The sequence below is a fragment of the Sceloporus undulatus genome, chromosome 2 (genome assembly GCF_019175285.1).
Source record: "Sceloporus undulatus isolate JIND9_A2432 ecotype Alabama chromosome 2, SceUnd_v1.1, whole genome shotgun sequence".
NCBI classification, from domain to species: domain Eukaryota; kingdom Metazoa; phylum Chordata; class Lepidosauria; order Squamata; family Phrynosomatidae; genus Sceloporus; species Sceloporus undulatus.
The window spans coordinates 289868382-289883498 of record NC_056523.1 but is presented as its reverse complement, the minus strand read 5'-3'; the positions used below and the strand labels follow the sequence as shown (position 1 = coordinate 289883498).

At 44.3% G+C, this 15117-nt stretch overlaps 1 protein-coding gene across 1 annotated transcript in view; it reads left to right on the top strand.

Moving 5' to 3' along the window:
- The first annotated feature begins 4392 nt into the window (after positions 1-4392).
- The window catches only part of FAM169A (family with sequence similarity 169 member A), a 37287-nt gene continuing 26562 nt past the window's right edge, over positions 4393-15117 (top strand). Inside the window, exon 1 of the mRNA XM_042447816.1 lies at positions 4393-4411. The gene's annotated coding sequence lies outside the window, so the exon portion shown is untranslated. The remainder of the gene's footprint in view (positions 4412-15117) is intronic.

Genomic DNA, 15117 nt, shown 5'->3' with positions numbered 1-15117 from the left:
CCTCCTGCTGTCTCTCTGAGACAGCGGGAAGCCAGAAAATGGCGCCAGGGAGGAGGAGACAGAGGCGGTAGCTTTCCCAGCTAGCAAAGGCTGAGGAGGAGGCAGCTGGGATGCGTGCCCAGCCGCCTCCTCCTCCTCCCGGCTTGGGAGGAAGCCTCGGCCTCCTCTCAGGCTGGGAAAGAGCGTGGGGGCCGCCTGGCATCGCAGCGATCACCGAGGTGCCAAGGGGCCTCCCCCTCCTCCCGGCTTGGGAGGAAGCCTTGGCCTCCTCTCAGGCCGGAAAAGAGCGCGGGGCCGCCTGGCATCGCAGCGATCGCCGCGGTGCCAAGGAGCCTCCTTCTCCTCCCAGCTTGGGAGGAAACCTCGGCCTCCTCTCAGGCCGGGAAAGAGCGTGGGGGCCGCCTGGCATTGCGGCGATTGCCGCGGTGCCAAGGGGCCTCCCCCTCCTCCCGGCTTGGGAGGAAGCCTCAGCCTCCTCTCAGGCCGGGAAAGAGCGCGGGGCCACCTGGCATCGCGGGGATTGCCGTGGTGCCAAGGGGCCTCCTCCTCCTCCCGGCTTGCCTTGGCTTGCCGGGAAAGGGCCCTTTTGCCAGCCTCTGATGGCCCCAGGAGGGACCCTCAGGGGCCAGCAAACGCCAGGGGAGGAGCCAGAGGCTCCCTCCCTCTGAAAAGGGGGTGGAAGCCCCGCCCCTGGAGGGCGGAAGCCCTGCCCCCTGGAGGGCAGAAGCCCCGCCCCAGCACCCACCCCCCATCCTGGGGGTAGAAGTCCCGCCCCCGGCACGCAACCTCATAAAGGTTCGCCATCACTTGTGTAGTGCCAGTTTCTACAGAAATGAAAAGGCAACACACACATTGTAAGTAGACCAACTGATTGTAGCTGACGCTCAAGTCCTTTGCATGCTTTGCAAGGGGGACAAACCCCACTGGACAGAGTGGAATTTATCTTGCTTCTGAACAAACATTGAGCGGAATGAGCTGTCAATCCTAGTGGTTCCATAGCAGTGTGCATAGATGACAAACATACGTTTAACAGAGAGTCATGTTGTATTTACATCTGGGTAAAATTGGTTATACTTTTATTGCGGAATTCTGTGCAAGTAACCAACTCAACCAGAAAATATCTCACAGGTATAGTGCCATGGGTGGTTGAATCTGTGGATTTTTTAAAAAAAAACAAACGTGATATGGAGTGCCACTGTAGATATAGATCTATCTATCACACTTGTAAAGTCAAAGGCTTTCATGGCTGACATCCATATTTTTTTGTGGGTTTTTCAGGCTATGAGGCCATGTTCTAGAAGAGTTTATTCCTGACGTTTTGCCAGCATCTGTGGCTGGCATCTTCATAGAATGCTGCATTGGAAGAGAGTGGGACATATATACTGTTGGATGAGAGGAGATGATTTGCTTGTTAATCTGTGTATTGTTCTGTTGTTGAATGGCAAGGCCTAAAGGGTATCCATTTACTTAATGATCCATTGTCTGCTGGTAATCCCCCTCACCCTCGGTGGTTTTCATTTGCATTTGCTGGGTCTTGATTTTGGTGCTTTTCAGGACTGGTAGCCAAACTATGGCGCTTTACAGAGCGCCCAAAAAGGGCGCTCTGCTGGTGCCGGTGTTTGCTGCACCAGGGAACCGCAGTGGACAAACCACGTGGTTCCCCGGTGCAGCAAAAAGAACCCGCAAAAAGCGGGTTCTTTTTGCAGCACGGTTATGACGCCACAAGGCGCCAATGGCGCACTTGCGGCGTCATTTCCGCACCACGGCGTGTGAACACTAAGCGTCCGCTGCGTCAAAATGGCGGCGCCCATGTAGAATGGGCGCTGCCATTTTCTACGTGCTCAGCACGTATTAGTGTTAGGGGCGTCCGGAAAGGACTTTTTGGCGATGTGTAACCTGCCTATGTTCACTTTAAGACTTTCTTCTTTCCTGTTGAAATTGTCCAGGTGTTTATGGATTTCAATGGCTTCCCTGTGCATTCTGACCTGATAGTTGTTGGCATGGTCCAGAATTTCAATGTTTTCAAACTGCATTTTATGTCCAGGATGGTTTGTAACATGTTCTGCTACTGCTGATTTTTCGGGCTGAAGATGCCAGCTACATATGCTGGTGAAACGTCAGGAATAAACTCTTCTAGAACACAGCCTCATAGCCCGAAAAACCCACAAAAAACCTTATCATGGTTTGTTCATGGCCCAGAGAGCCATCATTTTATGAAACAGCCTTTGTGCTTCAATTTCTAATTAGGAAATATGTCAAAAAAGGCCGGGGGGGGATGACACACCCTTTGTATTTCTATATATAATATATCAGCTTTTATATGTCAATGTTTTGTGTGTATGTGTCTATTATATACATATCTTGAATATATGTATCTTGAATGTATGTGTGTGTATCCGTCCCCTCCATCACTTTGTTCCTTTGCTCCTGAGCTTGCTGTCAGCCCCAGTCAGTGGCATAATTCTCCTGTGGAATATTTTTGCAGCCATTTCGGAACAGCACACCAGAATGACAGAAATTCTGGTGAGAGCAGAGGAAAGGAAGAGCCTTCCACACACTCCTTGTGTGTAGGGATGCCGTATCCCACCTGTAGGTGGGACAATCCCGCTTTGGGCAGTGCCGACCCGGTCCCGGTCCGGTTTGGCGCCAAAACCAGGACGGCACCACCTGTGGCCACTTCCACCCCCGCGCACGCCGCGGGGGCCACTAAGGCCTTGCTGAGGCCTGGGAGCGCTCTCCGTAGTTGGAGCTCCGGCCGTGGAGACACTCCCTCCCAGGCCCCAGCAAGGCCTTGGAGGCGGCTCCGCGAGCAGAGTCTTCCAAGGCCTCGCCGGGGCCTGGGAGGAGGAGGAGGCCACTTGCCACCGCAGCAATGGCCGCGATGACGGGTGGCCCCCGCGCCCCTTCCCGGCCTGAGAGGAGGCCGAGGCTTCCTCCCAAGCCGGGAAGGAGGACAAGGTTTAAAAATGTAGGACCTTTTTTTTTTAATTTCCTGGCCAGGAAATTTTTTAAAAAAAGGTCCTACATTTTAAAACCTTGTCCTACATTTCCCCCCCAGTTTGGAGGTCCTCAGGTATGGCAACCCTACTTGTGTGTGAATGTGTGGGGAAAACAAATGTAGAAATGTGATGCTACATTTTGCTCCCTCTTTTTGCATTTCCAAAGTGGTCCCCGCCAGCTGTGCTTTCATAGGGATGGAAGTGTAGTAAGGCAGGGGAAGAGGGGCTGGGGGTGATTTGGAGGTGCATGGGTTTCCCTGTGGAAATTCTCATGTGGAATATTTGCAGCCATTTCGGAAGGTCCCTGCAGCCAGATATCAGAATGATGCAAATTCTGGTAAGTGAGTGGCGGAATGAAAGAGCCTTTCACACACCCCTTGTGTATGTATGTGTGTGTGTGTGTGGGGGGACAAATGTGGTGCTACATTTTCTTTCCTCTTTTGCCTTCCCAAGGTGGTCCCCACCAGCTGTAGTCCCTTAGGGATGGAGGTCTAGGGGGGAGAGAATGGCTGGGGTGATTTTGAGACTCAGGGTCTCCTCTGTCACCATTTGAGGGGCAAGGTTTCCTCTGCCCCAGGCTCCTCTTGTTGTTGCAGCAGCAGCAACAGAGCTACAACAAAAGAAGTCTGGGGACAGAGGAAACCTTGCCCCTCAAATGATGACAGAGGAGACCCTGAGTCTCCAATGGCCCCTGAGGAGGAGGAGGAGGAGGAGGAAGGTGGGGATGCTGCTGGGTGCTGCTGCTGAAGAAGGCCCCAGGCGGTGCTGAATGCCTGCTGCGTCAGAAGCGGGAGGGAGAAGGGCGAGGGAGGGAGGGATGCAGCCGCCTTTCATGGTGAGCCCAGGCCCCCTCCAGCCCCCCAGCCCCTGGAGAGAGAGCCCAGGGGCAGGGGGCCTCTGAGCCTTCCCCGTTGTGGGGCAGCCCCTGCGGAGGGGAGGCAGCTTGGCCCAGGTGAGTGAGCCCTGCCCCTGGAGAAGGGGGCAAAGCCTAGGGCTGAACCTTCCATCTCCTCCTCCTCTTCTTCATCTTCCTCCTCCTCTTTCCCTCTTGAGGAGCATCCTAGAGCTGGCATCCTGAGGGGAAGCATCCCTCATAGCAGTTCCCAGGGAAGAGGAGCCCTTTCTTTCTGGAAGGTAAGCAGCCAAGTGGGGTTGTGACAGCCCCCCCCCCCCCCCCCCCCCCCCCCCGCGAGCCAGGGAGCCTGGAGGCCCACGCCCACCTTCTCCCCCGCCATCTTCTTCAGGTAGGGAAGGAAGGAGGGATCATCTGGGCTCCCTCTCTGTCTTTCTCTCTGGGGAAGTCCAGGGGGAGCAGAGGTCCTCCTCGCCGCCAAGGAGGGCCAGGGCCCCCAAAATGGAGGACGCTCCAGGAAAAGGGAGGGACAGAACCAAAGCAACGCTTCCAAAGCACGGTATTAAGAACCCAAACGAGATTTCCAGACCTTCCCTAAAAGCCATCCAGTTCCAAACAGCCCTGGCTCTGTCTACGCCTCCAGGGGAAGGCAGCCACACAACCTTGGAAGGTCAACCTTTACAGCTGTAACATAGTATATGTATGTGTATGTGTGTGTGTGTGTGTTGTGGGCCTTCAAGTCCTTTCCTACTTATGGCGATCCTAAGGCCAGTGTTCTGGGGTTTCCTTGGCGAGATGTGTTCAGAGGGGGTTGCCTTTGCCTTCCCCTGAGGCTGAGAGAGTGTGACTTCTTGCCCAAAGTCACTCGGTGGATTTCATGGCTGAGAGGGAATTGATCCCTGTATATGTGTGTGTGTATGTGTGCCTATATATGTGTATAATTCTGAATATACGTGTGTGTGTGTGTATATATATATATATATATATATATATATATATATAATATATATATACTGTACATATGTGTGCGTGTGTATATACACACAAACACACACACATAATTGTATATACTGTATAAATGCACATATATATATATATATTCTTAATTCCGTATATATATATATGTGTGTGTGTGTGTGTGTGTGTGTGCATTTATATATACAATTATGTGTGTGTGTTTGTGTGTATATACACACGCACACATATGTGTGTGTGCCTACATATGTATGTATAATTCTGAATATGTCTGTGTGCGCGTGCATGTGTGTCTGGATCTGTTCCAGGTTTGGAATGCCTTCCCCATCATCATCCCCTGCCGCGCCCCCAGAGAGGGAAATCGGCTGGATGCCTTGGTTGTGCAGAGTGGACCCCTGACTCCCCTCCCCTGCAGACCAATGCAAAGGGCCTGCCCCCTCCCCAGCCCTTCAGGGGCGGCAGCAGCAGCAGCAGCAGCAGCAGTGCTAGCACTACTCTTGCTGCGCGCGCCCAGGGGCTCCAGGAGCAGAGAGCGGCGCGCCTGCGTGGAAGGGACCACCTTTTCCTGCTGGCAGCCTGGGCTCAGCTGGGCAGAATGAATTAAACTGCTTCCCAGACGGAGGGGCCGGGCAGTGGCGGCGGCGGCGTCGCCTTAGTCCAAGCGAAGGTAACGCCTAGAGAGAAGACGATGCAATCCTTGCCAGCAGCCTGCCAGAGAATTGGGTTTCTGGTGGGAGGGGATGTGTGTGTAAGGAAATCCCTTAAATCGTCAGGGTTGGGTGTCTGCTTATTTATTTGTTTTTAAACAAAAGCATTCCCCCCTTTCCTGCCATATTGCACAGGGCCCTGAAATCTGCAGCAGGGGCTGTGACCATCCCCACTAGACCTCTTGGCTTGGAGGCTGAAGGGTCTGCTTTTAAATTAGGTACAGGGCCCATGCTGACCTTAAAAGATTGTGGGGTGTGCCTTGCCTTCTTCTTCTTCTCTTTCTCCTTTTTAAACATTCCCTCCTCCTTTTTCCTATCTTGCTATACAGTATTGCACAGGCCACTAAACCTCTTGGCTTGGAGGCTGAAGGATTTGTTTTTAAATTAGGTACAGGGCCCATGCAGTATTTAAATGCTGACCTTAAAAGATTGTGGGGTGCGTTTTGCCTTTTCTTCCTAAATTGTTTTGCATGATGAAGGCGTAGCCAAGGCTGTTTGGAATTGGAAGGGTTTTGTAGATGGAAAGGTCTTGTACCTTCTTTAGGTTATTAATTCAGTGCATGTCTGCTTAGAAAGAAGGCCCTTTGCGTGAATGGTGCTTTTGCACAGAAGGGCAAGCTAAAAATGTAGGCAAAATGTAGGTATTGGGCTAAACCTTGTGTTAATTTATAGATACTGAATTTAGCTACCAATTCTGTGGAATCCTTTGTTGAGGAACTTAGGTCCAAAACATATTGCAGAAATAACCCAGTTTGAGACTGCTTTAACTGTCCTGGTTCAGTAATAGGGAGTCCTGGGAATTGTAGTTTGTTGTGGCACCAGAGCTCTCTGATAGAGGCGACTAAATGCCTCACAAAACTACAGTTCCCAGAATTCTCTAGCATTGACCCAGAGCAGCTAAAGTGGTCTCAAACTGGATTATTTTTGCAGTGTGTTTTGGACCTTAGACTCAATTATGTGCCTTCAAGTGATTTTTGACTTATGGCAACCTTAAGGCAAAGCTATCATGGGGTTTTCCTGGCAAGATTTGTTCAGAGAGGGTTTGCCTTTGCTTTCTTCTGAGGCTGGGAGCATTTGACTGGCCCAAGGTCAGTCAGTTTCATGGCCTAGCATGAAATTGAACCTTGGTCTCCAGAGACCTAGTCCAGCGCTCAAACTACTACACCATGCTGGCTGTTCTGTGGCAATTTATAGATACCAAATTTAGCCACCATGGCTTCTTTCTTTGCTAAGGAACTTTGATTCAAATCTAGAACTTAGTGCTGAAGTTCAGGGGCAATAGACTGGTGTTTTCTGGCAGAGGATTCCAGGTTCTTTGCCAAACTGCCAACACCTGGATTCTCTAGGATGGAGCCATGGCAGTTAAAGTGGTATCAAAGCAGCTACAACTGTTCTGTGTAGATGCATTTTCAAAGTGTTATATGAGCAATTTCTGGGGAACTCTTGAGCCTTTGTTTATGTACCTTTAATTATATTTTGCCTTTGGTGGTGATGGCTGAGACATTTCAGACCTGTGTATAGCAACATGCACTGGCAAACCATCCTACCTGTGCTGGTGCTGTTAACTAGTTGCTCTCTCTGTGTGTTTGTGTGTTGTATGCCTCCAAGTTGTTTCCGACTTATGGCAACCTTAAGATGAACTGATCATGTGGTTTTCTTGGCAAGATTTGTTCAGAGGAGGTTTGCCATTGCCTTCCCCTGAGGCTGAGAGATTGTGACTTGCCCAAGGTCACCTAGTGGGTGTCATGGCCGAGCTGGGAATCGAACCTGGTCTCCAGAGACCTAGTCCAATACTCACATCACTATGCCACACTACTAAATATAAATATGGGGATATTCCATCCATGCTTGTATTGGTGCAGCTCACAGGGAGCACCACGCAGAGACAACACATTTGAAAAATGTGCATCCAAAAACAGCCCTCCTGAGCTTTTCCAGTTGGTGTAGCAACTACTGACAGTATTCCTAATACATTAATGCTTCCCTATCTCCATCTCAACAATTATGGATTTTTTTTATTGAAGGGAAAGGATCACCTGTTATTTTTTCAGAAGTAGTTACATTCCTAACAATCCCTCCCCTATGGACATCTGAAAGTGCTCATTGGCTCATGTGTCTTCTGTGTGTGCCCTTTATTTTTTCAGTTTGCCCCAGGCAAACCATCTGTTTTGCATTGTCTCTCAAACTTGGTGAGTCTCATAATGCTTCTTGCCTTGGGATGGATGGATGGATGGATGGATGTATATATATATATATATATATATATATATATATATATATATATATATACACATACATACCCAAGTTGGCCAATTTGTGCTGTGTCACAGACCTCTACTTTGAATTCTAAATCTTAACTAGTTTAACTAAACCAGTGTCCTCTGGAATTTGGTGATGTTAGCACATGCAAACAGATTAAACCAGGGGGCTTTGGATGTTTCAAACTGTAATACTGTGAAGAATTGCAGTGGAATGCAGGCCTATAGCCTAATTTACTTTTGAGCCATGGTCATTGATAATGTTGTGTTTAATTACAGAACATCAACTGTTAACATTATTTCAAAGCATGTGAAGGGTATTAGTGTATGGGCTTAAGTAGGTTATATCACCCTTAAGCAGAAATCTGATGTTTTAAAGCTGGAAGAAGGACTTTTCTTCCTTCCTGCAACTAAGAATCTCCAGCTGACATAAAGAAAAGAGTGATGTGTATATAAAGCTCATGGCCTGTTTCTAGGTTTTGCTTCACATCTATTCTCTAAAACATTAAGAAGTGTTATCATACAGTGTGAAAAGCTTCAGACAGAAGTGTACAGTATTCACTAAACTGTTTAATAGCAATCCATCCTTTGAATATATGTTAAAGTAATATTAGTGAAGTGTATTAATCTCCTTTTCTCCCAATGTTTTTGGGTTGCAAATAGACTTTTTGGCATGGAGTGGGAGAATCTATGTCAACTTTGACAGAATTAACATTTGTCAAGACATATTCAGTTTTTGAACATTTCAAGCTTCTTCATTCAAAATGATATATAGTTTGGGTATGGACAGTGAAATCCAGACATCTGCCTTGGAACAGAGTTTTTCTTGTTTACCTGTGAAGCCCCTGAATGTTGTCAAGAATTTTGAGAAGTGTTTAAGAGTGCATTTTCATTTTGTCTGGCTACTAGGCCTAGAGATTTAAAGACATGAGTGTGGGAAAGAACTAGTTTCTAGTTTTGAAACTTTCCTAGTTTTCTGTTTTGGAAGCAGTTAATTGTTTTTAAAGGGTCTTAACGCCTTCTAAATGAATATTTTAGCTAAATATGTACATCCTTGGAGACTGGTAGCTCTTATATACTGAAGCCTAGGATGAGCTTCCAGATATTGTTGGACTTCAGCTCCTATGGACTGCAGTTCCTATGATTTAACACCATTGTCAGTGCTGGCTAGGGCTGCTGGGATTTGCAGTCCAACATTTGGAGTGCTCTCTTGCTATGTAGACATCAGTGGTGTAATTATAAATTTTGAGGTCCAGGCCCTCACTAATACCTCCTTTATAGCACTACCACCCCTGGACAGAACTACCACCCCTGGACAGTCCAAAAGGTCAGGTGGCTGTGTTGATTTTAATAGTTTTAATCTGTATCAGGAACAGTTCTTTTGTAATGCTATTCCTCAGATATTTTCAGTTACAACAGGAATAACTCAATAGCTGTACATCACTGCTGTGAAAATCCATGTCCCCTAAAATTAATGGGAATGGCAGCAATCTTTCAATTAATTTAAGAGATGAGCTTTTGTTGTTAAAGATTAATATGCTAGTGATGGTTACAAAAAAAAGTCAACTAGGTTTCCTGATGAAACTATGGCTGAGGGAGAAGCAAGAGTAGCAGCTGAACCAGCATTCACTATATCTATCTGTCTGTCAGTTGGTCTGTGAACTTGGATAGAAGCCAGGTACACCCTGTGAATAAGGAATGTGCTGCGAGTACTCTTTATATTCTCCCTTCTCTTTGTGCTTGGTCCTCATTAAAAGGGCCTGATGAAATTTAGTCACTCGTACATGTCTGTGTTCAATGAAAGAAAAATGATTGCCATGTTGTCCCTCGCTGGGTGGGTGGCAGGCAGTGGGGTAATATTTGGGATTGCTCTTCACCAGTGTTACTGCTACTGACATGGAAGATAGAAAAGACCCTGTTTGGGTTAAGTGGGGTTGGCAATGAGGATGGTATTTGTGTGTTTAAAAGAATGAACAGAACAGTATATTTGAGCTGTAGTTACTTGGGTCTTTTCTGGGCACTATATATCAGTCGACTAGACCATTCTGTGGTTTAACTGCACCAGTTGTACTCCATTAAACTGTTTCCTAAATTTATTCAATTTACATCAACCCTCCATATCCACAGATTCTTTATCTAAGGATTCACCCATCCATAGCTTGAAAATATTTTAAAAATATATAAATTCTAAAAACCAAACTTTGATTTTGCCATTTTATATAAGGGACAACATTTTACTATGACACTGTATTTAATGGAACTTGAGCAGCCACGGATTTTGGTATCAGTGGGGGCTCCTGGAACCAAACCCCAGCGGATACCAAGGGTCCACTATATTATCTATCCTAGAAGAAAATGTTCTCAGGGCAACTGTATAAAGACAGGTAAAATGCAAATAAAAATACCATAAAAATTAACACTAAACCCCCCCAACAGAAGCAGCAGAGAGGCACACAACAACAACAAACATCAAACTAGGCACAAATATTATATATTAATTTGAAAAATCTGAGAGGGTAAAACAGTCTTTTCTTGGAACTGGGGGAAAAAACCAACCAGTTAGGTAGTCACCAGTTGGATTCTTTGAAGAGAGGATTCCATAATTGAGGAACTTTCACTGAAAAGGTCTACTCATGATTATAGGTACTGCACCTTGGTATGCAGTAGCACCTAAAGAAGGGGATTCTGATCATCTTGGGGTACCCTGATAACAATATGTAAACCTGGCTTATTAATCTCACTCGCAAATCCTTTGTTCTGTGAATTCACTGGAAAACCCTGAAAAGCCATGTATGAAAACATTACAGTTGATATACAGTCAGCCCTCCATATCCACAGATTTTTTATCCATGGATTCAAGCATCCATGGTTTGAAAATATTTTAAAAATGTAAAATGTAAATCCCAGAGTTAAAAAGTGGTGCGAGTTTGCCGCTTTTTGCATGGGTTAATGTCACATCAATGCTTAATTTGAGCTATGTCATCTGAAAACAATCCCGCTCTTGTGGGATTTTCATGGGTTTAAACCCCATTTATGCATGGGGTTTAGGCACATCCCTCCCATGTGATAAACTCCCTAGTTCTGTTGTAATATTCTACAATATACACATGGATTTTGGGACTTTGTCTTGTCTGTGCCTGAGTTATTGGTTATGGCCCTTGTTTGTGCTTATGGCACATCATATTAGTCTAGATTGTGGTTAGTTGATAGTTGTGACCTTAACTTCATCTATTGAGTGGCTTTATTCCCTTATGGGGTTAAGGGAATAATTTAACTCTAGGTAAAATTATATACTTTTTAGGGAGACATCTGTGTAGAAGTCCTGACCCTAGAAGGGTCCCACTGTTCTGCTCCTGACCCACATTCATTTCTGGATCTATTTTTGTTACCACCTGCTTCCATGGTATTCAAAACATTTCAGCTGTTCTATAAATCTAAAGAGCCTTGTGCATTCATAATTAAGAGCACTTAGCAGTGTGGCTTTTGTTTTTTCACATGGATTCTGTGTCTAGAATCAATCACAATGCAGGGAGAGTTTATGCTAAAATCCCGTTAAAATCACACTCTGCTTTTTGTGTGGATCTAATACCCATTACATATGTCATAGGTTTTAGGTGTTTCCAGAGAAATATATTTGGTAGTCATATTGGTTAATAATTTCTCTTCCCACAAGGACACCAAAGTGATGTGCAATTAAATACATAAAACCTTATTTGAAAAGAGATTAAGAACAATTCTAAGAATCAGTTTCAAAAAACAAGGCCAGAAGGAATAATGCCGTTTTGACCACTCATTGGAAGCACAACTAGTAGAGCCAGTCTGCCTTTGCTGGTTTACCACTGACATAGAAATACTTGAACAAGAAATTGTGCAATTATACTTTCTTTTGATTAATGTCTTTTCATCTAAAATAAATATGGCTTGTAAATTTAGCTAATTGGCAACAATAGAAGTAGCATATTTTAATACCATTTAACGTTGATAAAGTGAAAATACCAAACGGAATACTTAAGTGATACATTGGCAAGATGAATGGGAAGAGTTTTTGGGTCACTGGTGCCATTTCTAACTATTACTACAAGTGTGGCATCACTATGCTGTTGAAATATCATTACATTGAATAAATCCAAGTGGACCAGTTCTCTTGGATTAGACTTTTGATTTGAGTGGAGGTAATTGTTCTGCTTGCAGAAATATATCCATGTTTGTTCTGTTTTAAATCCTTGTGGTATTCTAGGGATAGGCTTATGTTCAGTTAAAAGCAACATGAAGGTTCTAGGGTAGTTAATGTGTTCTAAAGAACTTGAGCATGTTCTGAGAATTCTTGTTCTGTTTGTGTGTCTGAATTTGAACACACATAAAAAATTGCTAGCTCTCACGGTTGTGAATATTTGAAAATGTAATGCAGATAATGCTAAAAAACGGAAACAATAACGTAGCTAAGATATATAATCCATTGTTGTCTACTCATTTGGGTTCTATTCATGTTGCATTTTTATGTTCTTCTGCTATCATTCAGCTCTGGTGTTGATGACTTAGTAGTTATTGTAGCAGAAAGCCAGCCTAAATATGATGCTTGGAGATCAGTGCTTGGACCACCCAAAATGTTCTAGAAAAAAATATATCTTAAAAGTCATCAGGGTTGTTTTTTGTTTTACTGAACCCTCAATACACCTCATTTTCACAATGTAAACTCACCCAAGTTATTTACTCTGCAGAAAAAACTGCTGACGATTTTTGTAACCTCTTTTCCCAGTTTACAAACATTGAGATAACTTAGGGCCCTTTTACGCAGCACAGTTATAATCCTTTGATTCCATTTTAACTGCCATGGTTTCATCCTATGGCTTCCTGGGATTTGCACTTTACTGAGGTGCATTTAGACTTTTCAGTCAGAGAGCTCTAGTGCCAAACTATGAACTCCACGATGTGGCCATAGCAAAGTAGAATCATATTCTGTTGTGTGAAAGGGCTCAGTTATCAGATGATCCAGAACTTTGAGAAATGGGCAAGAGTCTAACCTGCAACAAAAAATGCTCCAGTGCCATGGCATTCAACCAGTTATGTTATGTCATCTATAAAAATACACTGCATGTTCAAATCTCCTGATTCTTCATCTAATTGGTCCAAAAATATACCATTTGGATTGTTGATGCTGAAGGGATAATTTACATCTATTTTCCCTTTATAAATCAGCATGGTTTATCATTGTAATGTTAGAATAGCAGATGACTTTCTACTTTAAAAAAAATCTGATGAATGCCATAAACAAGCAAAACAAACAAGCAAACAAACTAAAGATCTTGGCCTCAAACACAAAGCCTTAATGAGTGCTATCAGTATGTCAGAACTCTATTTCTTAGCTATCAAAAATCCTCTTGCAACATTTCTTGGAAAATATAACGCCATGATATAATTTAAAGCAAGCTGGAACTGACAAAAAACAGGAGCAATTGTTAATTTTATTGTGTATTGAGGTTACGAACTATGATTTGTATCTCTTGCTAACCCAGAGTAGTATAAGCTGCTTGAAAGTGATTACAAAGAATATGGTGGAAACACTAATCTCAGTGGCTTGGAGGATGTTGTCAACCTATTTTTAGTGCTTGGCTGACTGTGCTAAGATCTAGGAAAGATTTTACTTTATTCCTATTGTTCAGCATGTATACCAGGGTGACCAGCCTTGGCAATCCAGGTGTTGTGGTGTTACACCTCCCATTTTCACTTCTAACTGGCTATGCTGGCAAGGGGTTAGTTATAAGAGTTCAAAAACATCTGGAGGAGGCTGCAAATACTTGTCCAGGTTTATATAGAAAAGGTTGTCTGGGGATTTGAAGTGGGGTGATCATGGTTCATCAGTGTATGTGTATAAGTGCCTTCAAGTTTGTCAATTTATGGTGACCCCATGAATTTCATAGGGTTTACTTAAGGCAAGAAATACTCAGAGGTGTTTTTGTCAGGTCAGTTCTCTGAAATATAATGTATAGCAGTTGTTATTGAACAGATTGCAGTCAAGAGATAAGGAAAAGACTAGGAATGGGAAGGGCAACCATGAAAGAGCTGGAAAAAGATAATTAAAAAGTAAGGATATACAACTGAGCACTAAAGGTAGAGTCATCCAAGCCGTGGTATTCCCCATCACTATGTGTGCATGTGACAGCTGGAAAGTTAAAAAAGTAGATTAAAAGAAAATCAATTCATTTGAAATGTGGTGCTGGAGAAGATGGTGGAGGATACTATGGATGGCCAAAAAGGGTCCTAGAACAAATCAAGCCTGAAATAACCCTAGAAGCCAAGATGATCAAATTGAGGCTGCAGTACTTCGGCCACATCATGAAAAGGCAGGATTCATTAGAAAAGCCAATAATGCTGGGAAAGGTTGAGGGTAGTAGAAAGTGAGGAAGACCACACATCAGATAGCTAGACACAGTTAGGGAGGTTACAGGCATGAGTCTGCAAAATTTAAGCAGAGCAGTGCTTAAGGGGGGTCTTGAAGATATCTTATCCACAGGGTCACCATAGGTTGAGGTCGACTTAAAGGCAGTTAACAACAGGCTGTTATGCATTGGCAATTTCCCATGCAATACTCACCAGGGCTGACCCTGCTTTGCTTAGATGACATCTGGTGCCTTTAGGGTATTTAGGCCCCAGTTGCTGAGTAATCTACCTTTACCCCCCCCCCCCACAAGTTCAGTCTGAGCTAGATGGGGTTGTGTTTGTTAGATAACATTTCTTTAAAAATCTAGCTAAAACCTTTTTGTCTTCGAATGAAAAAAAGAACACACGCACACACATACTTGTATAGATAACAACATTGCAACCCATCAACAGTCTGGGTGAATTGTCAGTTGGCTGTGTAGTGTTACACAGGGTGGGGGGCGATCTGGATACAATCACAGCCGTTATTTCCCACCTTTCTTATCCTCTGTCACAGAATGGATGCTGCTTTAGTTACTTGGCCTTGACTGCATTACATCTTCTCCAGATATGATTGCTGTTGCTTGGAATTTGATTTAATTAGCTACATCTTAACTAGCGGTTCCAGGTTCAATAATCTTTAACAACAAAGCACTTAATATAAGAACTCTAACCTGCACTTTCTTTCCCCCTCTGCCTTCATCATCCTTTATTCCTTGTGTGTTATTTCATAAATTTAGATTGTAAATCTGAAGTGCAGATCGTTGTGCTTATTTTTAAAATCCACCTTGGAAGAATTTGTGGCTGAGGGGTGTATTGGTTGCACTTGCCTCCATCCTTTACATGTAACTTTATCTGCATCATGTAGCTTTATGATAAACCTGGGACTTCGCATTGTTCCGAGGCCA